Source organism: Ambystoma mexicanum, chromosome 2q, assembly GCF_040938575.1.
Source record: "Ambystoma mexicanum isolate Mex_15411 chromosome 2q, UKY_AmexF1_1, whole genome shotgun sequence".
NCBI lineage: Eukaryota > Metazoa > Chordata > Amphibia > Caudata > Ambystomatidae > Ambystoma > Ambystoma mexicanum.
Window position 1 is genome coordinate 176,059,446 of NC_090924.1, and position 27,968 is coordinate 176,087,413.

At 40.8% G+C, this 27,968-nt stretch overlaps 1 pseudogene; it reads right to left on the reverse strand.

Moving 5' to 3' along the window:
- Positions 1–746: 746 nt before the first annotated feature.
- LOC138568682 (caprin-1 pseudogene) lies at positions 747–27,912 on the reverse strand (annotated as a pseudogene).
- Between the last annotated feature and the right edge of the window lie 56 nt (positions 27,913–27,968).

Genomic DNA, 27,968 nt, shown 5'->3' on the forward strand with positions numbered 1-27,968 from the left:
GACTTACTTTGAGTTACTTATTCAAAGGCGCGGTTAGTCATAGAGTTGACGGCAGTTATCAGATCATCCAATTCACTGTATAGATATACTAGCTTTCAGTAAAGGCTGCATGTTTCTGGAATGGTGCTATTCATTGATTTGGCTTTTTGCTAGAGCATTACTGTAAGCATAATGAAAACAAATGATCTTTTTTTCATATTTTAATTTCCCGAAACAGAAAATAGAAACCAAACCCAATGATGACCCACATAAAAAATAAGATGAACGGTGGTCTATTGTTACACACTGCCTTTAACTATCTGCCACCACCATCTAAACTGTAGGTCAGGAACTAGATATGTTACCATGAGCAGAAATGATTTACCCTCAGCTGGACAGCCTTTAGTTTCTCAAAATTAAATCATTGGCAGGAAGACATTTTTCAAACTGTGCAGATGGGTAGAATGATGAGGAGGGAAATTAAAGTTGGTGCAGGGAGATCATTGTTTTTTAAAATAATTTTAACAGTGTTCAGGCACAGCATGTTATGTAAGTGACTATGCACAAGCTGGACCACATTGTTAATGGGAACAGCAGTGTTTTTTTTTTTTTTTGTTGCAGGTAACGCAACACATCTTTATTGAAACTCAAGAAGCAACATCAATATACAAATTTGAAATAACGGGAGGTTTAAAAAGACAGAAAAGAAAAGGTACAGCTTTGAAAATACTCGTAAATCTCCTCTGCAAAAAAGTGTTAGCACTCCCATGTGGGACAGCAGCGACACCAGCGTTGAGATGGTATTAAAATGTCAATTAATATAAATTAAAATAATTTCAAGTTCCCAGGAGTGCATCTTAATTTAGTAAAAAGGCAATTTAACAATCCTGACAAAGGTTTTCTGCAGAGCTTTCAGGAAGAAATTATTGGGTTCCATGTTTAAAAATAAAATGTGAAGGGTTAGTCGATTCAAGAGCGAACTTGGAGTAACAACTGCAACAGAAAGTTCTGGGCAAAATGTGTTCTTGGATTGAGGCCTATTTCATTGATGTAAATTACAGTTCTTTGAATCCTTAACCCTCTAAAGAAGGTCAGTCTCCTGGTTGAGCAGAATTAGGTACACATCACTTGGGAATTACCTCGTGGAGCTCCTCGAGGTCCACCTTGTCCAGAACTATGTTAAAAATTCGGTTGATATCCATCCCGTGGATAGTTGCTGGAGTAGTCACGAGGAGCGTTAAATTGGGACTGGGTGTAACCACTGTTTGGAGTGTTTGAAAATGAAGGACGATAACCATCATATCCACCTCGAAAGCCATTTGATGGCCCCCTGTAACCATTCATCAAACCCTGTGGATTGCGTACCCCACTGCGAGCGACTCCGCAGCTGTTATAGTAAGGCTGCCTGTTGCGTGGGAAACCAGTGTTCTGTTGCTGAGGTTGTTGGTGGCTGCCAGCCACTTGGTGGGACTGATCAGGAGAAGAATGGTACACACCAACCACTGTTTGGAGCGATTCTTGCTGGAGTTCAGGCTGTTCTACTTGCAGAGGCTGACTGGAGAATGTCTGGCTATAATTGGCTTGGTACTGTGCTTGTGACTTCAAGTTGTGAGGATCACTCGCAGGAGGAACAGGTGCATTCATATTGAACACAGTTTGCATTGACTGGAATGGGGCAGCATTCACATTTATTCCACTGCTATGCCGGGGTTTGCTTGACCCAGCCTGGAACACTTGGGGCGGAGTAGAAGCAGGAAGAGCAGATGGCACTGGTGTCTGATCTGCACTTAAAGACAGTGATGCCTGTGTGGAGTCGGGCTGCACTGGAATTTGGTTAGGTTGCGGAAGTCTTGATTCTGTATGCACTGGAGGGCAGACCATCTGTGGTAAATCCATACTTTGGGAGGGGTTCATCGGCTGGGCTGCCACAATAGCGGGATCCATATTTTGATTTTCAAACTCCAGCATGGAATCCTGCATAAATTGTACGGGCCCTGCATTTGTGCCATGAGGTCCTGTACTCGTTGCTTTCTCACAACTGGATCTGGTTGTGGCACTATGCTTAGTGTATGAGTTTCAGGGATTGAAGGCGATGTAGGTTTTGGCTGTGGTTGTTGCTGAAATGAGTTTATAACCTGAACTGTTTCCCGTGTCCATTCTTCTAGCTGCTCCTTCTCACAACTGCTGCTCAACTGGGCTTCTATCATGAATTGCCTATTTACAAACTCTGTGGACTCAACTTCGTAACGCTCAGCATATTCTTCCACTACCTCATGTTCCGGCTCCGCTGCTGCTGCTGCCACCACCACTTCCTCTTGGGGTTCTTCTTCAGTAACAGGGACAACCTCCTCTTCCTCACACAAGCCATTTTGGTGACTGGCATTTGAACGGTTGAAATAGCCACTCCGCAAAATTTGCTCAATTATATTCGCTCAAAAAGAAAAAAACAAAGGAGAACGCCTCAACCAAGACCAGCTGGATTCTGTGTCGAAGCACCAGGAAGTGGTGAGCAACATGGAATTTGCTTGTGAACTGCAACGTGATTTTTTGTCTTTGAGCCAAGATATCCAGAAATCCATCAAGAAAGCAGCACGGCGAGAACAACTTGTGTGTGAAGAACTGGAACAGAAGCGCTTAAAGACTGTACTGGAAATAAAGTTTATTTTGGATAAGTTGGGTGATGAAGAAGTACGCACAGACTTGAAACAAGGAATGAATGGGGTGCCAGTCCTTAGTGAAGAAGAGCTGGCTGTATTGGACGAATTCTACAAACTAGTTGAACCAGAAAGAGATCCAAATCGGAGGTTGAATGAACAGTATGATCAAGCTACTATCCATTTGTGGGACCTGCTGGAAGCAAAGGAGAAACCGGTTTGTGGAACCTCGTACAAGCCGCTTAGGGAACAGTAGTGTTAAAGGTGGAAGAGGACTAGCATAAACCAGCCACCAGCTCTCAGAGAAACTGTCTACAGTTGAGGGCTCTGCTGTATGTTGCAGACAGAACACAGGCACAATGAAAGAAAAACATGCAATCATATTCAAATTATTTTAATACATATTCAAATGACATGCACAAATGTCAGATATGTAGAAGATGTATTTATTGCATGTCCAGTCACCCTGCTGCATTTGAGAATGACAAGACCTAGAAATGGAACCAGACAGCATTCACACAATAAACGAAAGGTCTTCAGTTTCTGTCTGCGCTGTGGACAATCTTTTATTGTTCTAATGTCAGCGGGAATGTTGTTTCAGAGTATTTATTCTTGTACAGAAGATGTTCACCCACCCCACAGAAGAAGTCTGAAATGCGGGACAGTCAGCACAGCAGAGGATGGGGATCTCAAGGGTTGTGTGGTGGCATATAATAAGAACTTGCTCTGGGGTAATCTGGTGCCAGCATGAGGCATGGCATGATGGGAGAGGTTTACATTGAAAACTCCCCTGGAAAGTAGTGCAAGGCAAGCAAGATGTGATCTCTACAGCCATGTCGCCTAAGCATGTTGTCTTCTGTATTCTGAATTACTGGTAGAATGTATATAGATATTGCAGGGATCCTCGGCTAAACTGCTTTACAGAGGTCTAGCGTGCTGACAATAAAGACATTCAAAGGTTGGACAAAGTGTGAAAATGAGAAATAATCTAAACCTCTCTGCAAGGTGCAACGATAAAAGAAGCAGGAACACAACACTGCACTTTGTGCTTTCGCCGACGAATCAAAAAGCGCTCCAGTGTTAAAAGCCTTATCAACTGGGGGTGGGCAAGTGCTCAGTGCTGCCGGCAGCTGCTGACCGCCTTTGAGCTGCTCAGTGTAGGTAGCTAGCAAAGAAGAATTTACGCCTGCTGGGTAAATCTTGAATTTCTGTTCATCTACATGCTTACCTCCTGCATTCAATGCTGAAGTGTATCTCCTTTACTGGACAGGTTGTTATCCAAAGAGTGGATGACCCCTAAGGGCTCTCATCATACTTATAGAATGGGAGGCCATAGGAAGTTACATGATTATGAATGGCCTCATGTAAAGATTAGAGTAATGGAATGAGAGGTGATCTCCATTGCACAGCGGCTGGCGCAGATGAAAGAAGGGACACATACTGAGTTGGCTGAAAATACAAAAGTGGTCCTCAACTTAAACAGTGATATCTGATTTTTTAAGCCAAGGTGAGTTGGGTAGCCTACAGTGTTAAAGGTGACAGATAGGTCTAAAAGAATGAGTGCTCTAACACTGCAGCCATCTACAACCCCCCTAAGATCATCTGTGGCCATGACCACCACAACTCAGTGTTCCGGCCAGATCGAAATCCTGGTTGGAGCGCTGCATCTCCCCATCTTCTGCGTTCTACAGCTGTCACTCCACGGGATTGGAACTGATTTCTAATTTTCTTAAACCTTCTCATAATCCAAACTCTTCTGAATCCTCATCCTACCTGGCCTTTCAATAGTCTTCAACACTGTGCACCCCTCCTTCTTTCTATCCCACACCATAACTATTCCATACAATCCGCTTCAGTGGCCTAATCAACTTTTCTATCCCCTGACCTCCTTATGCTGTTTTTTAGCCAGGTGCGACCAGCTAATCTAATCATGTTTTGAGATTTGTCTCAAAGGTGTCGCTGACATTGTTGGAGCTGAAACTATTAATAATGAGTTGTAGATAGCAAACATTTCAGCAAACACAGCTGTGTAGGTAATGGGTCATTATTCACTCCTTTTCTATGTTTTTAGCTTTGTGATTTGCTGAAAGGTGAACCGTCTGTGTATGACATGTGTGCAGTTTGCTGCCTCAGTTGTCAATTTAATGGACAGTGCCCTAGATGGCTGAGCTCCTTCTGTGTGTCCCTTTTCACTGGAACTCCCGCCCCCTATATCAAAAATATAACTATCCCTGTATTCTAATATATCCTGAAACGCCACATGCTCACCCTGGTAGGGGACCCTTCCAGATCCTCCACTTGATCCTCTCCCCTCTTCCATTTCACACATTTTAAATCCAAATATGCCTGTTTCGCAATTATTGTTTCCATTGTCTCTGAGAATTGCCCCCATTTTGTTTTCCCACTATGGCCATTGCTGTCATCCGGTTTCTCTCCTTACCACCGCTTCCCTATTGCAATACACCAGCCTGAGCCAGTGTGATTGTTTCAAAGTCCACTCTGTGCTTGCTTTGATTAAATACAAATAGAAGGATATACAAATGGGGTTTTGTATTGCAAAGACTGCTTGCAATACAGATTAGTGGCTTAACTGTCCCGATGCAGATATTTGCATGTGCAGCCTGCAAGTCACAGACTCAAATCCCAGTAACATGGGTCAGTGATTTAATGTGTTTCCAAGCAGACATCTGTGGGTAAACAATGCTGAGTGCATCTGCTGCTGCGTGTCTGGAAATGTTATGGTTTTGTGGCAGAATTGTTTTATAGTTTCCGAGGCTGCTTCAAGTAAGCAAGGCAGTGGTAAAATGTGTACTTCTTTACTGAGTTCAAGTTTTAAAATCTAGTGCGTAAGCGCGTGCGGGTGCATATAACACATTATTCAATTAGCGCCTTTTTTAAAACAAAATACAACAATAAATGGATTGCTAGGTATGACCCGCTAGTGCACACTGTTTATTAGGTATTGGGGCATAGACGTCTCTGACACCTAGTGGAGAAAAATCAATTGCTTTGGAAAGCGATAGATGGCAAATGTGTAAGAAAAAATATACGCTTTTTAATGTGTTATATTCCCACCTTTTGAATTGTTCCGGTATTGTGATTTTTTTTTGAAAGGTGAACATTGTGTGTATGCCATTGTTGCGATATGTTGCTGTCAGTTTGTCATAAAGTGTCCCGGATATCCAGGCTTTGACAGAACGCTGTTTGTTTTGCTGGTTTTGGTTTGTTTGAAAGGTATGGTGCAGTTGTATTAAGTCGTTGAGTGATCTTAGTAACTTGTAATTGTGCAAACATTTTTTAGCTGTTCATTATGTAAAGATTATTGGGACATGCGAGTCTGCGCATTTGGCTGTTGGCTTTTCTAAATGCTTTCCATTCACGTACTTGTAGTTTTGTTTTTGTTGTTATTATAAAAAGGTTTAATTATTAAAGGACTACAACGCTTAGAAGGCATTCACAGTATAGGCCTGGACAGGGACGTCATTTCACCAAAATGCCAGGGGTAGCAGAAGTGACATCACACAACCTTTGACCCCCTGATGACATCACAGGAAGTGATGTCATTTGACCCCACCCGGGAGTGAAATCGCAGGAAGCGATGTAACACGACCTTTCACCCGTTGACAAAACAGGAAGTGGCATCACATAGCATTGTACACTACGAAAAATGTGGTTACGATATCACTGTAATGTGATGTACATTTCATACAAGAATGGATCGCCATATGTATCGTTAAGATCAGTGTGTCTAGGCCCATATTATCAAATTACTGTGAATGCAAGCAGACGTCCATGACCAAATGATAATGATGTGTTATTATGTAGCACTTACGCTTACGCGCTTAATATAGAAAAAATATACACCCAATATCACCCAACCATTGTTGGTACTCATTTTTCAACCTCAGAAGGATGAAAGGCTGAGTTGAGGCGTTTAAGAACAGACTCACCCATTGAAGTGTGCCGGATATAAACCTTTAATGAGTCTAGCAATTATTATATAGAATTCCAGAATGACACATTATTTGGTATTCCTATTCTTACTTATTTAGGGTCAGTGCTGAAAGTGTTAGACTTGTGGCACTCCTGTTCGTATTTTTCTTCTTTTTTGTTTTTGTTTTTTAAGGGGCCTGAACAAGAAAGCCAGCCACTTCAGAACTAAAAGACCCACATGGTGCTGGCCACAGCCCATCAGCTTACATTACAAAAAAAAAAAAAATGTTTTTTTTTGTTTTTTTTAAGAGGTCGCAAGGGAGAACTCAGAAGTCGCATGTAAGGACATACTCCAGTTGGCTTTTCCATTAAAAAAGACATACAGTAATACAAAAACATTTTGAAACTGGCAGCACCAAAATGCCAGTCTAATCAGGTAACATTTACATTTATCATGCTTGCTTTATTATAAATACCAATCAAAAAATGTCATGCCACAGTATGAAATCACAAGACTTGCTTGACCGAAATGCCAGTCTAACCACATATCATGATTGCTTTATCATGGATGGATGCCCATTATAAAATGTAGTAGCACAATCTCCCCACACTGATACCCGCCAAAATCAACTCATTGGTGCCGGCCCAGCACAAACACATGCGTAGGCCAATGCACACGAATCACTCGCTTATTCACATGGACACCCAGCCACCCATATAACATACAATACCCACACATTGCATAATACATCCCTCATCCTTGCATGCATGGACACATACATACATCAAACATGCAGCATGCCCACACTTCCACAGACACACATACATGCTTACAGAATTTGTTTTCTTTTCCTGCTCGGGACCTGAATCTTTCTTCCCTGAGGACGTCCTCCACTCGATGGTGGTAGCTGGCTCCAGAGCGCCAGCCTCCACCACGCAAACAGACATCAGCAATTAGGGATAGCTTACTGGTTCCTGTCATGCACAGTGGGGCCAGACCACAAGGTGCTGCAACAGGAATGTTTCTTTGTGGTGGCAGAGTGCAATACACTCCGCCATCACAAAGAAATCATCCAACTTTACAAAGAAATGAAATTATTTCGAACTCAAGTTGGAGCTCATGCACTCTGACTTCACAAAGAATTGAAATGATTTCTTTGTGAAGCTTGCCGGGGACCCACACGGTCATGGTGTTGCTGGGCCCCCCACAGCATGGGGTTTGCTGGGGCCCTCGCTACACCAGTGGACTGTGCTGCTTCCTTTGCTCTGTTGCACATAACTCATGTACTATGGAAGTTGCTGAGGCTCTTTTGACAATGTATATTAAATACATTGCACTTTCCTGCATATATATGCAGCTTGACACAACCCTATTGTTCATTTCGTTATTTGATTCTTGTCATTGTTTTATGTATATATCTGAATCAAATCTTCATTTTTCTTCAATTGTTTCAGTATTCCTGATGTAACTACTTAATAGCCATGTTTAAAAAGAACTGTGAAAGCTATAGATTGCTCTCAGAAATTATGTTGTTAGCGCTATCTGCAATATCACTAAAAAAATATTTCCTTAAAGACCTCATTAGCCACCAATCTCCCAGGGACCTCACGCATGGCCTTTTCCACGCAGGGTCTCCGCTATAACATTTGTCATAAGGTGTGTCATACACATCTTTTCCCCTTGGAGGCCCGAAATGGCTTCCCGGTTGTGAGTGAGATCCCATAGTGTGCAGAACCAATTGTGTTGTAGGGAAAATGAGCAGATGTGCAGCGTGGTGCAGTATAGGGTGTTAGTGAAAACAATTGTAACATTACTAACTTCTAACAATACGAATCGTAGCACTCTATTGACATTAGTTTTGGTGCCAGAGTGGTTTTGCTTAGGCCATAGGCGTGTTGCATGTTGCAGGTGCACGAACATTCACACTGCAGTGTTAGTTTAGGAAATAAATGCAAAATTGAAAAGCTAAACAGCGGTGTGTTTTGCAGATGCTGGATTCACAGCAGAATGAGCCAGCAGAATGTGCTCAAGAAAAAAAACACTTTAGTTGTTCAGGCTGGTGTAAGCCGGGAAGCAGAAAATAAATGTTTAGCATTCATCCGGGTTCAGTGGCGTGTTGGGCAAGATTGCTGTGCAGAGGTCATTGTAGAAAAGACCAGAGAAGGCTGGAAAGTTACCGGGAGTGGTGTCTAAAAGGGGGGTGCTGATTGACCAAAGGCATCATTAATGACATCACAGTGGTATCAGAGAATAGGAGGAGAAACAGTAAAGGATCCATACAGATATACAGGTGGAGGGGCGGTGAACAAAACAGAGCTTAAACGGTGAAAGGAGGAGAAAGAAATGGGATTGGATATGCCAAAAGCAAGAACAGAGAGCAAAGGGGAGGGGGCAATATGAACATTGAGGAAGTCAGATCAGTGTTGCTGACTGGCTGGCTGAAGTGTGACAGTGCAGGCTTTTGGGAGACGAGAGCTGCACAGGCGGGAGCTGGGCGTTTTGCTGACGGCTCGTTGTGACCTTGGAGGCATCTGATCTTGGCAGCACCAGACAGTTGCTGAGAAGTGAGGGCAAGCTCCAGTGCAATGAATTACAAAGCAGGCAGAGACCGCAGACACTACAATCTTGGTGGGTATATGTAATAAAAAAAGGTAATTATTAAGCTACTTTCCATAGTCTAATTCGTGAAGTGTCAAACTGGGCACAAAATGGAAAAATGTGTCTTTGGAATATCAAAAGAAAACTGGTTTAGCCCTGGTATAAATTGTGACTCGTTCGGGAACAGGCAGTTTTGTTCTGTCATACAGGAGTGCACACAACTTGCAAGTGTAAGAAGTGTACATCCAAGTTCTAGTGAATGTATGTGAATGTATGTTGTCCTGCCAATTTCACTAATGACTCTCAGCTATGACTCTCAGCTATGGTCACTTAGGGGAATGAGAAATCACTGTCCTGGAGTGGGGGCTCTGAATGGGTACTAAGGAGGTTTGGATTTTAAAAGCTGTTGATATCGATAAGCTATGAATACAAATGTAATTTTGAATCATGGAAGCTGTCCTTGAATGCTTCTTTTTCTCTCGTGCTATTATTTTTATGCATGTGTGCCCTTGTGTGATAAGTAGTTCTTACATGTTGGCTGTGTTTTTTGATGAAACATAATATAACAGAAAAACAAAATGAAAAGGGTGTCCTGGTTATCACTGCATCTAAATTTATTTTGGTTTCTGAAAAAGGTGTGTTTTTTTTTTTTTTTTACTCCTTAGCATGATACCAGGCTTTGCAAATGCGCTGCCTGGCATGGTACTAAGGCTTGTTGATATTTAGCCAAGGATCCCATAATAAAAAGTCTAAGGGCGATAAACAGTTCTTACAGTGTACAAGCACTGAGCAAGGGGCGTATTCTTTTGGTTGATGAAATGTTGCATTTTTTCAATGAAACTTCAACCGGCTTTCCTGGTCTCCAGATTTTTCTCCATTGACTCTGCCCTATTACTATTAGCCAGGAGGAAGCCCTTTCTTGGTTTATGTTTCACTGAACTCCAGCCCCAGAAGCATTTAAGAGGCACAACTTTACATGCGACTGACTCTGCCTTGCAATAATGACCCAGTTGTGCTAACAAATCTGATGCTGCTGTGTTAAATTTAAATAAAAATGTAATATGGCCTCCTATGCTCATAATGCAATCCTACTCTGCCTGGTGGCCTGGGTGAAGGAGAACCGAGTGAGAGAATTTGGCCCTGCTGTATTAACTGTGAATTATGGAATCTGTTTCTTACGTGCTGTGAGCAATGAAGGCATGCCCTGTTAGCTAAGCTGTGATTACTAGGATGTGGCACCATTGCGTAAACTAGGGAACATGTAATCCGTCTCTGCTGATTTAATTGAGAATATCAAAGGAGATGGGGATAAACAGAGCCCATCTCTGCAAATTGGGCCTATGTAAATAACCAATGCTAAATCCTAGCCTATTGTAACCATGATTGGATAACCTGGAATACTTGATTCTAGACCTTCAGTGCTAAGTGATAAAAATGATAAATGGCCCTGCAATTGATACACTGTAGATCTCCTGCAATAAACAGGAAAAAAGAATTGTTTAGTGGAAATTATGGAATATGTCTCTGTAATGCTAAATGGAAAAACAAAAAAAGGCTGTCCATACTGTGACAACTTGATGCAATGGTATCTTGTCTATTTAGCCGCAGAATTTCTGTTGCCCCCGATGTCTTTGATACATACTTTGTCAAATGTTACTGGCTCAATGTGCTTCAAAATGCACCTCTTGATCGAACCTGTTCCAAAATTATGTGTAGGACCCTTAGCCTGTAGTGTATATTGCTGTATTCGTATTCATTTACTTGACACAATCTGCATCAATCAGTACTACTTACAGAAGATGCACACAATAAGTAAATCAACTCGGAGTCCAGATGCCTTGAATTAGGATATCAGTATGAGTAAGAAATCACTTCTTTGTTGCATTTGTTTAGTCAGGAGATAAGGTATAGAGAGCAGACATTCATAAATATAGAAGGAGCAGTTGCAGTGACATCAAGAAGATGGGAGAAGGATGTTGGGAGGAGGGGTGGTGTTCAAGTGCTGATGTAATTGCATTTAGCTGGTAATATTTTTTAATATCCATAGGTAGGAAGTGTTGATTGGCAGTTGCAGAGAATAATTGAAAGTGGGAAGATGGATGCACAAGGTGAATATATATTTGAAATGGTGAGGGTGTTTTTGAGGTGAGGGAACAGGTAGTAAAGCAGTTAGAGGGTGGATAGGGGATGACATCTAGGGGTGGACTAGTCCATGAATTGATGTAATGAACTACAGAAGGAACTTGAATTAAGCAATAGTCACCCATTCCATGGGCTGTACTGGCCTTTAAAAAGAGTAACTAGACGATTCCAACCTGGAACTATCCCTAGAACAGGGGTAAATGCGATTATCACCATGGTATTGCAAATCAGAGTGCTGAGAAAATGACTTTTGTCTGAAATATTGGCTTGCTGTGTGTGTGTGATACATTGTTTCAGTCAAAAAACACTCCTTTGGTGGTCACCAGGGAAATGATCATCAGAGCTCCATGATGAGGCCAGGCCTCACCATTCAAATGGTGAGCCTGGTATTGCCAGATTGGTGCCACAGAAGATGGGAAGCAGTGTCTGGGACATCCAGTCAGTGTGGCTGGGGGCTTGCTGAATCATGGAGAGAGACAGCATTAGGTGAGCATTGGAGTGAGAGCAGTTCAAGAGAAAGGGTTGGGTAGAGAAGGAAGGCTGCTGGGTAGTTGTGGGCAGCTGAAGCACAGAGCTTTCTCCGAACACAGACTTGGATCATGGGATTCAGCCCACGTTCTGAGCAGCCTGATTGCAAGCCACAACCATTGTGGGTCTTAATAAGGACCAATGTGCATGGATAACCATATAGTATTAAGATTAGTATTTTGACTGAATGGCAAGAGAGTGGAGTGTAAAAAGGCTTTGAATCCGACAGATATAGTCAGAAAAACATGGTTAAGGATGTACCACTTCAATGGCTATATGCCTTGTGGAGTTTGAAAACCTCCTGTCCATCTAATTTCTCCCTTGGATAACTGTTCAGTTTTAAGAATTCTTTAATGTGAGCAAATACTTACAGAATGGTATTATAAAGGAAATAAAGACTTGCTATATGACATAAGGATGATTATGTCAAACCAATTCTAGTCAATCATCTATATGGCAAGATCCCTGGTTTATATAGTGGCAGAATATTACATATTGAAAATAATCACACATGAATGGAAAAAAAAACAGGGCTTGAATTAATGTGAGGAGAAAGTTAAGAGTTTTAGAGCATCCCGGTAGTAAAGAATGAAGACTATTTGTATATCCCCATGTGATGTGAAAAGTACAGTAACTTATATAAATGAAGGGGATGATTTAGGGGACACATGAGAGGGAAATTGAATGACATGAGCTGGGGGAGTGTAAGGAGTTTAATGAGTTTGATGAATTGTATAATGAATTGTTGTGGAGAATGGTTTTAACAAATTGGTTTTATATTGTATTTTAACATTTGTAGCTATGAATTTACCTTGAGTTTTACTATAGCATTTTCATTAAATGTTGGATGAAGTATAGTTTCATAGGTTTAGTGGTAGATTACCGAACGTAGTAATTTATGTAATGCAAAGTAATAGAAAGTGCAATAGAAATTGAAAGAATATTGTAAGATGATAATTTTATATACAATGGAAATTCTGTAAGATTGAAATTTTGTAAGATTGTAATTCTGTGTATCTTGTGTATCAAAATTATTAAATCCTTTGATACTGTGTTTTTGAAAGCGTATAAGGGTTTAATTAACCAATTACACTATAAATAAATAAAAACAAATGAGAAAATATGACCAAATACTTTCAACATATTTATGACCATATCAACCTTCTCGAAACAGATCAAAGAAAATGTAATCTTAAAAGAAATTTTATGCTGAGTTCAGAAACACAAGCCGTATTCACTTCACATAACGGGGTAGTAAAATCACATACATGACATTTATTAGGCATGGGACATCCACAATGGCAAGCAAAGATTCAATCTGAACGTGCAGCACATGTTCTCATGTTCCAATTCAAGCAGAGTGCAATGAGAAATGCTTCAGGTTTCTGTTATCTTCCTAGAAATAAACCTTGATTTTTTATTTTATTTCAGATTATGTGAGAATAAGCAGGCAATGAAATAAGCCTGAATGACTAAATCATATTCCATTTTGTAGCTTTTGGAACTGGTTTCAAAACTATGCAAGCACATTTTCAACATGTTGACGCTCATGCTAGAAATCATACCAAATGATATACATGTTTGCATAGGTGGGTGCAAAATGTCATTCACGACACCACCTTATTCCAGAAAGTCAGCCCATTCCTCCACTTTTTTCTAGTGCAAAGAGATGTTATTTAGTGAGGTGGTTCCTTGCTGATTCTGGGACACCTCCAGTGGGGATATTTAACACCTTGCACAGAGGAAAAGACTGACAGTCGTTCCTACCTATGAATGGACATCCCTCTACAAATCAAATAAATGCAGCATATCTACTTGGGAATTCATTATTCCTATTGGAAATGGGGAATCACAGGGCAAGGGACAATGCACCCTGCTCTGTGGACACTTTGAAGATCCTAATGCCTTAACTGTATCCATAATCTGGCACCAAATATGGGCATGTTTCTTATTCCTGGTCTCTGGGCCAACAGATCTTGGTCTTGTTTGTGATGAAACAGTCTGTCCTAGTGCCTTTTCTGTGGCCCTCCCTTTAGCTCTTGTCCAGGGCTTTCTAATGATATGTGACATATATGTGGGCATTTAAGGGGTCTAGAGAAACTGCAACTATGACCTGGCAGTGTTTTGATAATAAATCTACAAACACACTGCCACCCTTTGTTCAATGTCAGAATGCTTCTCTTCCATTTCCTGCACCTGTGGCCCATTTAAAGGTGAGGAGATGATGCATCCAGAATCATGGGGAACTTTGAGGAGTCCACATCCCACCTTGTATTCTGCCAGCCCCTCCTCTCATTCAATGTGAAGAACCCCTTGTCTAGTTTTAGCATCATTTTGAAACTGAAATAATGGAGCCACTATAACACCATTTGATGAGGCGGGCAGTTGCATGGATTCATTTTTGGCTTTTGTATGTGCGCTGTTGGAGAGGGGTTTGACTCATTTAGAGCCACTGCTGTAGTTTCCTAGGAGAAACATCCAGGAATTCTGCTACATACACCAATCCCCTGATGAACTCCTGAAAAATGTCATTCACTCTCCTGAAATCCAATCATCCCCGCAGGGCCTACTGGGCCCCATACAGGTTAGAGTGAGGTATGAAACAGTGCCCAGCCTGCAGGAAAAATCCTTCTCCAGTTGCATGGGTAAGGAAACAACAGTCGGTTTGTATTGCTACCATTGACCTTTCTACTGTCTTTGATGCAGTACATTTAAATCTACTCTGGGCAAAGTTGCATAGGTGGGACTTGTCTGAAGGACTACTGCATATAATCATCAGCCTACAACAGCATATGGTAGTTCAGGTTAGGCTATGTGTTGAAGGAGATTTGACAACTAAGATACCGCCCATGAGGGTCATCGACCGGGATGTGTTCTTGCCCCCTGTCTTTTTAATCTATATATGTCTGACAATGGTGACACTTTAACGCTCGCAGCCTTAGCCTCGCCTAAACTGGATACCTTGAAAGTTACATAGTTGAGTTACGATGATGATTTTTTAACATATGTTTGTTCAGAGAATGGATTCAAATAGCTTTTAACTTCTTTTAACACTTTTTAATCACCCTCTCCTTAAAATTAACTAGAGTAAAGTTATGTACTGCACTTTAAAAAAACACCTGTCTACTTTTAAATACGAAGTCCAAGATGAACCTCTTGAAAGAGCAGATAGCATCATTTATCTCAGATTCCCAATTATCTCCAAACCTCATAAATCCCAAATTAGAGACTGGTTGCGGGGCAAGGGCCTCTGCATTCAACCAAACAACTCGGGTATATTCTTGATTTGGTAGATTCTCAATAATTCCTGTATTAACATTCATTGAAGGCAAAGTTATTCCTAAAATGTTATATGGGATTACAGTTCATTTTTTCTGGGTTTTTGGAGGCTAACTATTGGCTCTGCACTCTTGGTATTCAGACCTCCATGCCATTGGTGTCAATCAAGTATGATCTTGATATCAATTCATTAATGAGTAGAGCTAACTGGAGACTTCTAAATCTGTATAGGAAGATTATTAGTTCAGTCTCTGAATCTCTTTATATGGATTTGGCCAAGATGTTAATAGAGGGGAAACTGCAACTCCTGAAGGAAATGGCCAGTCATTGTGTACATCTGTTGACAGAAATGAAACAGACAGATGATGATCTGATAGTGAATCCGGACAAAGTTTAAGCTACACTATATCTATGTGATTGGATTGCCACAGTGGATAAAATGCATGCCTATAAATCACTTGACCATCTTGTTACAAACTATAATACATATGATGTTATAGCCCCATACTTATCTATCCATGTTGTAGAGTTAGGAGATCATTTCTGAAATTCTGTTGGAATTTACATTACACCAGGCAAATAACTACAAGATATGGTTGTTGTCCAGTAGAATCTCCTAACTGTAGATACTGTGCACCAGATGAGGCGAGGAGGAGTTTAGAGATTTGTTGATTATTTGTCCTGCCCTTTTGGGGAAGAAAACATTATATTTCAGAAAATGTAAAAACATTGAAACATTGTTGAGAAGAGAGGCTATGTGGAATGAATGTTTGGCAGCCAGAACCTCATCAAATGTTGGAATCACTTGTTGTATGAGTTTTTATGTTTTTTTCTTCTTTTACTCTCCTTCAATAATAGGAGTGTAACAGATTGGTATTGTATTGATGACGTTGTGATCTGTTTTTTAAATAATTTGTTTGTTTTGCATTGTAAACTGCTGTCAGATGATTTAATAATTCTTTCCAAATGTACTCTATTTCTGTTTGTTAAAGGCAATTTTGCCAAATAACAATACAAAAAAAAAAAATACTAAGGAAGATGAAGTGAGTTTTTCTCTGAACAAAAAATCATACCCCTTATGACCCTTTATGGTACTGAGTGGAGCTTAAGACTCCTCCCTCCACTCACTTGCCTAATTCCATGTACTTGCCCGGTACTGTGTTAAATGTATTTATTTGAAAAAGTAAGAGAGACATACAAAAAAGAGAGAGCGAGACAGAGAGAGAGAGAGAATGACAGTAGCCCAGTGAGAAAAGCAAATGTCATCTATCTGTATCTGCCAGTGGTAGGCGAGTGAGAAAGAGAGCTCTCTGGCTTTTCCTTGTTAGATTGTTAGATATGTTTATGCTCTAATGGTTTGGTATACTTTTCTATGCCAATGTCATGGTATGCTAGGTAACTGTGGCTTTATTGCTTGTTACCCTTACTAACCTGCTCGGTATGTAACATTGTACTTTCACTATACCCTCTATGAATCTCCCCATTGGATTTTGCTTCAATTGGCCCCACTGTATTTTTGCTAAAATGTTGCTCCCTCTTGTCCCACTGGTACTTTGGACATTTGCGCCCAGTGGAATAAGTGCCCTACCCGGGGTGTTTTCTAGGTCTGGAAAAGACCCGGGGCTACACTGATGTCGGAAGTGTCGGGACTGGGGGCTAGCTAGCCTTTTGGTTGTAGCTCCTGAGATTCTATCCGGGGCTACAACCAAAAGACCAGGGGCTATAGCCCCCTTAGCCTCCCCCTAGCAACGCCTCTGTGCCCTTCTATGTTTGACTCTCTAATGCCCAATATGGTTCACATGACTGGATCCTAGATATCACACCTTTACCTCATAGGTTGCAGAGTTGTGCAGAGGAACCCCACTAGGGCTCTGTCATCATTGGAATCCCTACTCCGAAAGCCCCTTATTCCCACCACATTCGACTCAGTACCCAGTGTTGCACGCTTTCTATATTTGTCCACTCCTCCGTTTCCCCACTCTCGACAAGGACTAGTTGCTTCCCTATGTCGACTGACAGAGGAAACAGACCACTCCATGTTGATTCAAGACATCTCCTCACATCTATCTTACCTGAATGGCACCACTCTTAGCGGTTACCATTGCCACACCACAATGATGTTCAAACTTGCCCACACAGCACACCAGTAACTATCCTGCAATAACCATCTTGACCTCTTCACTCCAAATCACCACATGTATAACAACTAAGCCCCTTGCACATGACAATTGAATAACCTTGACAATAGACATAAAAAAATAGATCTCTATTCCGCAACAGTCAACTTACATTTTACAGTCCCAATCAATGGATCATATTACCAAACATGCAAGGGTCCTTTCTGGACACACATGGCTCTGTTCTACCATCCAGTTGAAGGGCATACTTAGCGGAATCATAAGTTACCACTTGGGTCCTTAGCTATCTCATATGACTCCCTTTGCAACCAGTAGTTCCTATTCATTAGCCAATTGTAGGCCACACATATTATTTCTTGAATTAGGTACCCAAATTCCTTGTGGAAATATGAAAAGCATATCACATAAGTTAGGCTAAATTGCACATTACATGTATTAAAGAATAGAAATGCTCTGCCTTGATAGAGTTTCCTTAGCCTTTGGAATTTCTGTCTTTCAAGCACTTTATTGAATAACTGCTTGGTGTAAACCAGAAATGAGCAACTGAGACAGAAAGTTGGAATCCTGAAAACCGATCAGGATCTAGGGAGTCAGAGAAATAGGAGCTGGTGTAGCCCTGGATTGTAGCCTTTGATTGTGATGATTCCAATGTTTGCACTGGCACTCCCTGTTCACTGTGCTCCCTTGTTGCCCCCCAACCCATGCCTTTTCCCTCTTCTAACTGTGATTTCTGGCTGCTTTTTCCTCTCCTCGCCTCTCCAGCATGTCCACCTTCTCTCTGGGTCCCCACCCACTCTACTTTCACGCTGTGGAAAAGAAGAACAGACTCCACTTCCTCAGCAGTTGAGGGAGTGAAGTCCAATCTTTTTTTCCATGTCATGAAGATGGTGAAATAGTGGAGCAAGAGAGAATGGGTCAAACAATGGCTTTGCTATGACCACCTAGCACCCAGCCCAGTTGATAATACCCTGATATGTTGCTGTGGGAAAAAGGGGCATCTTTTCAGCTCTCCTTATGTGTCCTTGCTTTACACAGACGTATAAGTTGGTCTTGCAGGCAAATAAGATGACATATTGCCTGTACCCAAGGGAAATAATGCTTAATAATTTAGGGATCTGAGTGGAATCGGTTTTGGGCCACAAGACAATGAAAAGCCAACATTTTAGGGTGTTTAGGTCCGATTTTCTGCATGTATGCCCTGGTTATAGTCTTACATGATGATACCAGTTTATTCAGTCTTTTTAGCTATATCATTTTCGTTAGAGGACAACTCAGGCAAGGCTTATTTTCCCTTGATTGTATTATGTTTTGTAATTAATTCAGAACAATTATTTTATGCAAAAAGAAATATTAAGAAGATCTTAATTTAGAATTATATTGCAGTGCACAAACCAAGGAAAATGTATACAAGGAAAACTGACTACATAATAACAAAATAATATTCAATGTAAAATCCTCTATTCAAGAAACCCTAACTGTGTAAATGTGTGAAGTGTGACAGTCTTGGGACAATTACGCAAAACCTTGCTGTCCATCAATATTAGACAATGAAATACAACTCTTTCTTTATACAATGTATTGCTGTTTTGTTTTTGCCCTGGGACTTTCATTTAGAAGGGCATGTTTTTTATTAATTGCAATAGAAAACATTTGACTATAGCATTGGAAAATATCGGTTTTGCATAATGAACTCAGATAAGTGTCATAATTACATGGATTGGAACACATTGCCTGTAAGCCGTAATATCTTTACTTTCTTCTAAAAAGAATAAAATAATGTTACAACAGAAAAGTTAATTGTATGTTTAACATGTACTGTCTCCAAACCATGCTTAGCTATGCACACTGTGAAAGTGCCATTAGTTGGAAAGCTAAACCTGAAAACAGACCTTTTTATAAAAAATGAAAATTAACCTGCTGGACTGAAATGGATTGTTTTATCTAAAACAATCACATCAAATTGAAGTAAATAAGAGAAAACAAAAAGGGAAGGGGTTCACCAAAATGGTTCTATATCATTTCTTGAATGGTTTATTTTTTATTTTTGGGGGTTCCCCCTGCAAGCTCCCCATCCCCTATTGATTTTTTACCTATTCCCGAACCACCCACCCCTATATATTTTTGATGAGTTATTTCAGTAAAATGTACTCGTAAAAATAAATATCAAAATTACAACTGTTGATGAAAGAACGGTATACCGCCAACACAACCCATTCCAATCTTTAGGTGCTTATACAGTCCTGACTTTTTCTTTGTATTCTGGGGATTGTCGTTCCACTTTTTCCTATTATAAAACTCGGACTACATGTCCCGGAATGCAAAAAAAAAAACAGCACTGGATAAGCACATACATACTGGAATGGGTCATGTTGGCAAGATGGAGTGGTGCAGATGGCCTTGTTTAATTATCTATAATGCACACTCCTATTATGATTAAAGAATTAAATAATGAATGAATAAGTAGAGGAGTACCGGGGAGAAAACCAACCCCGACACTAGGTTGTACTACTAAATATGCAACAACAGATGTCCACAATCTTGTGGAACTCTCCCATCCCCTGCACACCCGATGTGTAAACAATCAATTTGTAGTTGGTTGAATTAGTAAATTAAATTTAAATAATGTCATTCATACTCAAGTTTTTTTTGTAAAATTGGTGTAGTATTTTTACTTCATCAAATATTAATCGATCTGTTACCTTTTGTAATACATAATTATTCACTTGCAATTGATTTGAAACAAAACATTTCACAAAAATGTATCTAATCATAATTGAGTAGACAGTTTCATGTTTTGGATACGGTATGATCTTGCATTTGATAAAAACTATAGAAGCCAATATGATGTAGTTTGTTCAATCCTTGTCTTGTTTCTCTAAGCGTTTCAGGGTACACTCATCTCCTTCTTCAGGAGTTGTCTACTCATTTCTTAATTTCAGAATTCCAATCTAAATTGAACAATCATAGTTTCAGTTACTTTGGTATTAATCACCATCATTCATCTTACAGTAATTTGTTTTTTCTGTCATGATTCTGAATCTCATAATCACCTGTATTCCTTCGTCTCAGGGGAATCCTTTTGAAGAATTTCTTATATCGAATTGTCAATTAGTGGACTTAAAAATGCTTCCTGCAAAATCAAAACAGTATAGATGTAAAATCACTCCTCTACCTACCAAAGAAACTACACTCGCCACCATGCAAGTGTCACAGGTTTCCCCCCTTCTCACCTGTCTATGTTGTTTGTTGGAGTTCTTCGATGGAGTCTTCTTTCGCACAGTTCGGGTCTTGTATAACCCTGTGCGTAGGTCCTCGGGTTCGAGCATGCATTCAGCGTCCCGTCTCCTGGGAACATTCAGATGTACGGGAAAAGTCCAGGAAACGGCTAAGAGTGCACTCGGGGAACGAGTGCGCGGGGATCCGGGATGCAATAGAGGACAAAAAAGAGGAGGAATGAAGGAGGAGGAATTTAGGGGGACCGGGAACCAGGAATCAAAGGATAAGCAAAGCGAACTAGGGCAGCACACGTCTAGCCATGGAAAGGGGTAGCGTGGAGAGACGCAGGACCGCGGCGGCATGTCCGCTTTAAACAACGTAGTGCGTACGCCACGGAAACTGCTAAACAGCATTCCGCATTTGGCGGCCATGTTGGGAGTACTGCTGAGTGCAAGCCCCTATGGGTCAGGCACCAGGAAGTCCAGAAAGGACGTGTCCGATGGTTCATGACAGCAAGGGAGACACTGTTCATGATCACAGAGCAGATTACATCTATACATCTCAATGAAATAGTTAGGAAGGGTTCCAAAAATGGCTCAATAGTGATTTGCTTTTATTCAGAAAAGCCACAAGAACAACTTCTTCCAGATTTTCAGAAAGAGAGTAATTAAATAGCAGAGCTCTTAACAATTGTGTTGAGACATCAAGTTCTGCAAGACTCTATAATGCAAAGTGTTTGGCAAATGGCCTGACAAACAGCCAAGTTCAGAAGGCCTCTAATGAATCCATTTTACAGGGATGTTCGGCCAATATCTGTAGATGAATTATGGGACACTGAAGCAGAGAGGACCCCTATAACCAGGCACTCCTCAAAATGTCTTCAGAGAGACGGGCCTGGGATTCGAAAAGTCCACAATGGAACTCAGGCATTGTGTCTGCAGAACGTTAATGAATAGACTTCCCAATGGTGCATGGAGTAAAGGTTTTATATCGGCATTATCTGTAGATGATTATGCACCAAAACATTTTAACTCTGTATGCAAAGGTGAGAGCAATGAATGGCATTATGAGACATGTTTTATAACTATTATCTATCTATTATAGGGTGGCGATCGCCACCCTATATTTAAGGTGAGTCAGATACACATAGGAAACATTCAAAATTCTAGCGTTAATAACTTTGAAGTAACAGTTTTGGACGAAATTTCGAATGTGATTAAAGACCTGCGGCCCCCCAGACTGCAATGTTTAAAAAAGATCTGCTAAAAAATAAAAAAAGTTATAAAGCATCCAAAAAAAAAAAGAAAGTGCCGTCTACTTCCCATTCATTTTGCCATGGACAAACAAGGTAAAATTCTGCCAAAGCACATAGCCCAAACTGCTGGACAGATTTGGACCAGGTCCAAAACAACTTGGGCACAAAGCATTGAGTCGCAATCCATGCATGATTTGGGGTTATACCGTGCAGTCGTTTTTTAAATAATTGACAGCGAAGGTGGTGCCCCCTTCCCAAAAATACATTGTGATATTTAGTTGATTTATTCAAAACCCGGGTGTTTTTAGAAATTAAACGACTGTCATCATGTTTTTCTCTCTATGCAAGCGATATTCGTGGCTATAGCCGAGGATATGGGAAAATGCAACGCAGAAAAAAAGCTATTTGCAGGTTAGAAGACATGGAAATGCCATCAGGCTAGAGGTCGGGGGTGAGGCTAGAGAGCACCAAGTGACATTCTGGAGTTGGAGGGGGTGTAGGGACTACATTTTCAGCAGAAAGATTTCTGTTGTCCCGGCTGTAGCCACAAATAGCCAACATTTGAAAGCAAACTGCGTCATGGTCAGTGAACTGCTAGGTATTGGGGATTCTTTTTTATTTTGGCTGTGTGTTTTCAGGCTTTTGTATATGTGACACTCGGGAGAAAAAGAGAAGAAATTATTTTAAAAATATTAATATAAAAAGGATCAATCGTATTCTATTTTTAGATGAACCCTACAATGTATTTTAAGTTGTGTGCTCTTACTTATGGTATTATGTTGTGTGGCTGTAGAATGTTTATTTACCTAGTTCACCGCCATGTATTATTCTATACTTGCTTTATTTTCAGCTACTTCATATAAGTACATGAGTAGTGCATTGTATTGATACAGTCAATGAAGTGTAACTGTGGGTATAATAAAAACGTGTATTTGTGTATGTGTATGTGATAAGTAGTCCTTAAAAGGACTGTTTTGGGGTGCACTGAGTGTAGTATTTTAGCACATGTGAACTGCTGTTTTGAAGGAACACTGCATTTTCTTCATCGGTTAGGTGTACTCCATCAGGTCTATAGAAATTGATCATGTAGTACTGTATGTTGTTGTTTCGAAATACATAATTGGTTGTGGTCTCTCATGAATGCTGAAACTGCTGTATTAACATTTCTCTGGGATTTACCATTAAATCCGGTGTTCCAACTCCATGTTTGCGTCTGAGTCAGATTGGAAAATATGAAGCTGGTGTGAGGAAATAGTTCCATTAGTTTTGCCATATCTTATTTGATCATTAAAGTAAGTAATTCTCTCGCTGCTGGCCGTGACCTGATCAGCAATGTGATGCTCAAAGAGAATCTAACTGTCTGGGCCATCTTTATTGAGCATTTATTTGCCTGCATTGCCCTGCAAAAATGTCTTCCGGTGTCATGGTTAACAGCCATTATAGTCCCCATCAATAAGAAAGGTAGCTGGGATTGCCCGGATAACTACCGACCGATTGCTCTCCTAGATACAATCGGGAAGATTTTTGGCTTTCAGCTGCGCTTGAAGCTTGTTCAATGGGCGCAATCATCTGGTATTCCTGACGTACTGGCTTCACAAAAGGTGTGGGTGTGGATGTCAACCTCTTGATTCTCACAATCCTGAAACCTGATGCTCAGAAAGCCAGGTATAACATCTACCTAGCATTTATTGACATGACGCAGGCCTTCAACTGTATAAATAGAGGCCTGCTCTGGAACAAATTAAGAAAGTGGAAGTGCCCATTAAATATTCTTGATCCAATTATGGCTCTTCATTCGAACACCTCAATCTGGGTACGCCTAAATAGAAATGGAGACCTGTCCTATCCCATTCCAAACGCAAGGGGTTTAAAGCAGGGGTGCCCCCTTGCCGCGGATCTGTTAAAACTATTTTTGGCAGATTTACCGGATCATCTAGGACATATCCACTGTTTTTTCCCCAAAGGTTAACCGAGTTCCAGTAAGTTGCATTGCTTATGCGGATGATCTGGTGCTAATTGATAGAACTCAAATTGGTCTCCAAAGGTTGCTCAACTCCTTATATGAGTACCTAACGATCAATGAGCTCACAATTAACACTGAAAAAACAAAAATGGTGGCAATTGGCACTGCTTCAAGTAAAAAGACAAAGGCGTTTAGGTGGACAGTAGATGGCCAGGTCCTTGACACTGTAGACTCAATAAGATACTCGGGTGTGCAGTTTAACAATTCCATTTGTGAACATCAATGCGTGAAAGACCTGAAACTAAAAACCATGAGTCTTGCCTTTCAAGTGGCAAAAATAAACAAAAGTTATGTTAAACTTTCATTATCCCCGGTCTTAACGTTCTACTTACAAAAGGTAGTACCTATATTAAATTTTGGTGCCGAGGTCAGCTGGAACATCAGCGAGCGCATCTGGAACTCTCTAGAAGGGCGTTTTGGGTGCTATGTTCTCCATCTACCACAATGCGTCTCAATGATATCTTTACGAGAAGAATTGTCATTGAACTCACTGCATAGCCATGTGATTTGGAAATCAATCACATTATTGCGAAAAATGTCTGTTGAGAATCCAATGCTCGCCTACCAAATATTCAACAAATTCTTTGTTGATACCAATGCTACCTTATTATATAAGTGGCGTCTGAGAGTACAAACCTGGGTTGATGCCGCAGGAATCTCTGAGTTTGATCTTTTGACCAGACCACAAGTTGCAATAAAGAAATTCCAGTCTTGGGCTTGGATCATCAACATAGACAAACAAGACAAACAATCTTTAACACACTGGCTAGGCATTGGTCAAAAAAAGTTAAATCTCCAGTCGCATTATTTAATGCATTCTCCTTCTCGCTACTATCGCGAGCAATTCCTTTGGTTTCGATTGAGCATCTTGAAATCTAAGGAAATTCTTTGGCAACGAAAAGACAAAGGGCCTCATTACACGGACGGTGGTGGACGAAGGTGCTATTAGCACCTTGGTCCATGCCGGTAAAATACCGGCACCGCCTTGGAGGAAAGGGGAATTACCGCCCTATTCCAAGGTTGGTGGGGCGGTAATTCCCCCTTCCCCCATTGCCCTTCCCCATTCCCATTTTTGCCCCATAGGGCATAATGGGAATGGGGAAGGTGCTAATTACGGCACCGCAAATTGCGTTACCGTAATTAGCTCCCTGGTCCCTTTGCGGGTTGGTTTTTAACACCTGCAAAAAGCAGGCGTTAAAGTCTCCAACCTGCAAAGGGACCTCGTAGTAAGGCGGTAAGGGATAATGGTCACCGGTACCATTAACAGTGACCGTTAACCCTTACCGCCGTCCGTGTAATGAGGCCCAAACTGTCAAAAGACAATCTACGTCGCTTGTGTTCATTGGCAGTTGAATCGCTGAAACACCTAATCATTGAGTGTGAGAAAACTAGTGCCTTGCGATCTATACACCTGGGTCAATTTGCTCCCTTAGATGATGATATGTTCACTTGGTGGCTCAAGATTTCGTCTGGCGCAAATGCAAAACATGTTGGTGCAATTGTAAACTATCTAGATGCCCTTCTGAAATGCCCGTTTTGAGCTGTGGCCTTAAGATTCTATTCTGTGTTATGTTGAAAATTAACAGAGGATGAATTGACTCCTTGCATGTCGTGTACAAACTGGCTGATATGTTCTTATCTTTCTTTCTGATCATCTGCCTTCTTTCTTTGATGTGAAGAGCTATTGGTTTTGGAGGAGTTAAGTGTAATGTCAGTAGAATTGAAACACAAGTTTTTACATATGTTAAAACTGTAGATTTTTCAAATAAAATAAAAATAAAGGTAAGGCACACACCTCGAACATTCCTCAAATAATTGCCTCCACAATTAATTAGTATCATGTGCATGTGCTCTGTACTTTTCAGACTGAACAATTGTGGGAAAACCTACAACCAATGCATTCCCTGCAATCCAAACCTTTTAATTTTAAAACCTCTGAAACCTAGGTCCTTGTTAATATTTAGTTTCTCACAAAAAGCCAGTAACCAAAACAGCCAACAGTCTCCGAGCAGCCACACAGTTTTCAAACCAGCCATGATATCTACAGTCTTTCTCTGTTTTCATGTAAAATGATTCCTAGTTTGAATTTCGAGTTGTTTGTATCAGCAGGGTTTGTATGATGTGTGTGTTTTGTAGTTCTAATTGGTTGATGGTGCTCTTGTAATTATTTGTGGCTATCCAGGAGCTACACAGTGCGCAGAGTTGATATCCGCAGGTAGATATCACCCCTTGTGCAGCCGCAGCTAAATGAGGACAAATGGCACGTTGTATGTTTGTGGACGCGTTGTAGCAGTGCCTATCCGAAAAGATTGGGTGGGGTAGCATCTTTAATGCATTGAGTGCTTAGGGGGATTGTTTGAGACTAGGGGAGTGGAGGAGGACCATGAAAGTGGAGGGGGCATGTAGGCATGTTGGGGGCACTTGCTTGGAGTTTGGTGGAGTGCAAATACAATTTTAAATCCATCGTTTTTTGCAAAAAATCACGGCTATCAGCAAACGGCCATGAAGGGCTGTTGTATAATCACATCTATAAATAGCACATGCATAGGTGCATCAGCGCTTTTCGTCATTTAATTGGTTTTAGCCATAGAACGCGGTTATAATTATAGCCGCGTCTAAAAACCATACATTTTCTGTGCAATAATCATATTGTTATGTGGATGATACGTACGGATTTTATTTGCATTTGATCTGTTAGTTGTTCTCTTATTTTATTTGAAGTTTTGAAGGCCGGCTTAGTTTGATTTTGGGTTTGCAAAATATTTACGTGTAGCCGCAGGTGCAAAGCAAGATTTGCAGTCGCGTCTAATAGCCACGGCTATGAAAGATGCTGGGTGGGGAAAAAATTGATTTCTGTGAGTTTCATTGTTTGTTATTAGTTGTTTATACTTTTCTATTTGTGTAGCTGTCTGTGATAGGTTGCTGGAGAAATGTGTCATCCATGTTAGTGGTATTTATTTAGTATATAGGCCTCTTTTTTGGTATTCATTTTGGAAAGTATAAAAAACAACATTTTCTGCAGTTGTATCCTTTTGATTCCAGAACTGCCACTGTGCACATGGCATGAGTGTGGCAGATATGTAAATACGTGTTAATACATTTTTAAATTAAGGTTTAGTTGCCGTTTTGTGTGTGTTAGTTATATTTGCCACTGGTATTAGTTGGTCATTATGATTTCCTTCAGCTGGTTTGATTTTGTGGCAAGTATTTAATATATTTGTATGTTTTAGAAATATGGACTTATACAATTAGATTTGTGAATTAATGACATTTGCATTCAGGGATTTAGTTTTTGTATTTATGTTAGTGAGGTTGAACGTGTATTTGATGGTATTTATTGTAATTTGAATCCACTTTCAGGTATTGTCAGGCTTCGCCCTTGGAAATTATGGCATTCTTGGAAACATTATGGTCTACTATGGGGAACTAGTGGAGCATTCTAGTCTTCCCCCAATATGGCCGCCGCAAGTATATCTCTGTGCCACGCCCCCTCTACAGTACGTTCTATCCGTCATTGACTTTCCAACACTGCTGTGTCTTACACAGTCTGGTTTACTCAGCCTTGCTATAGTTATCCTTCTTAGCCTGTTTATTTTTTCCTTCTTAAGGCTGTTTCTGTGCTATTATTCCCCTTTCGATTTACAGCACTCTCTCCCTTCGTGCCGTTCTGCTACTTCAGTTCATGTTTACTTTTGCACATTCCGCTTATGGTTCCCGGCGTACTGTTACCACCGCCTTCTACTGTTCTCTCTCTCTTTCTCGCTCGCTCACTCTCTCTTTCTGTCCCTATCGCTTCCACATCTTAGCACCTCACCCTGAATCTGCCTAATCGCTGCCTTGCGCCTTACTGATCCGCTATCTTAGCGATCCTTCTGACTTACTTACCTGATAACGTTCTCTTTTCCCTGGTGGACTTCACCGCTGCCTTCTGCTATCCTCTTTCTCTCTTTGCTGGCTTCCTAACTATCAGCTTCCTAGCTCCGCTCCTTTTCTCTGCTCTTCAGCACTCTAACTCCTTCATCTTTTTTCCGACAGAGTGGACAGCTGTTCTGCAATTTCTGTCGGGCTTGTTCGCTATCTTCATGGACAAGCAGTTTTGCAGTTATCTTTGCCTTACCTGTTAACTTACCTGAATCAGGACTGCGCTTCCAGCATCCAGTGGGCATTTCCTCCTTGCTTCAGTTGCTGCTGTGGTATTCAGACGCTTACCTGGAGCAGGACT